At 36.9% G+C, this 1,280-nt stretch overlaps 1 protein-coding gene across 1 annotated transcript in view; it reads left to right on the top strand.

Moving 5' to 3' along the window:
- LOC118326999 (kallikrein-8-like) overlaps positions 1 to 1,280 on the top strand; it is a 9,718-nt gene that overhangs the window by 3,219 nt on the left and 5,219 nt on the right. The gene's annotated exons all lie outside the window — the stretch shown is intronic.

Below are 1,280 nucleotides of genomic sequence, written 5' to 3'. Positions count from 1 at the left end.
AAAGTAGCAATAGAAAACTAGAAGAACTACTAGAAAACACAGTGAACTGAAAGAGTTAGAGTTTTATTAAAAATACTTGTGTCCCCCCCACCTCTGAAATTTCATCCTTGATAATAACTACTGAGCAGCATGTTGTAATGTCTTGAAACAAAAACAAAAAACAAAACAAAAAAAGAGGTACAGTGCCAAAGTTCTGCTCCTTAAACTTCCTGTAAAGCCACCATCATACTGCTAGAATACAGAGACTGGCTGTGTAAATATGATGACACAAACTGTTACACAGATGATGATGCGATATGGATCAATAGTAACCACATACAATCTTGTGTGCAGGTTAAACGTTCTGACAGTGATTGGTGGCTCCAAGGCTAACAAGACAAAGTAAATACTGCATACTGGAATTATAGTAAAGTTGAAGTAAGAAAAATACACAAAAGACAACTTTGGAGTCCTCACAGATATGATCAAAAGTGTAAATTAGAGTGTAGACACAATTGTTGAGTACTCACCAACCCACAGCAAAAGGAGAAGAAGTGTCAGACGAGCCATCTTTGTCTTTCACCCTCCTCGTGTGACAGCAGTGCCTTTTAATGTCATTAATGCACAGGTCACAGGCATACACTGATTATAATGAACAGCAACAATCAATGTCGATGACATAAAAACAAAGTATATATTGAAATAGCTACAAATAGAAAATGAAAATGTTAGCCACTGTACATTCAGTTTTGTTCAGATGTAGAGGCCTGGCCAAACTAGCTGTTGATTTTAAGTTAATACCTTCAAACTGTGGACTGTTTTCCTTTTGTGTAGCAACATTTCAACACATATTTCTCTGAATAAAAATCATACTGGTCCTCTGACTGACATTCAGTAAAGACTGTGCTGAACATGTAATAGAAGTCAGTGAGCTCACAGGGCAATGACATAAAAGTATTTCCATAGTTTACAGTTTAATGTCTGTGTAATTTCCCTGCTGTCACGTTGCAGCCAATGGGCCTGTGTTGATAAGCCTTCATCCGGTGGCTGGTAACTGCTGCTGTTGTAACAGAAAGGCAGTCATTAGATGTGAATGGCAGCGCTGACTCGTATAATGCTTCTCCTTCTGCTTTGGGTTGGTCAGTATTCAAAAATATATTTTACACTTCACCAATGCTTACTGTAAGGATACCTATTCTATATTCTATTTTTATATTTTAAATGATGTACTTTTATGTCTATCCTTTACATACACATGTAACACTAATGGTAAGAGTGGTTAGTCTGAGGAATAGTATGAC

This window comes from Morone saxatilis, unplaced genomic scaffold (assembly GCF_004916995.1).
Source record: "Morone saxatilis isolate NCDOM2014 unplaced genomic scaffold, NCSU_SB_2.0 Contig17, whole genome shotgun sequence".
In the NCBI taxonomy this organism is placed as follows: Eukaryota; Metazoa; Chordata; class Actinopteri; family Moronidae; genus Morone; species Morone saxatilis.
Note: the sequence above shows the minus strand (reverse complement) of the source record. Positions and strands in the feature narration are given on the sequence as shown.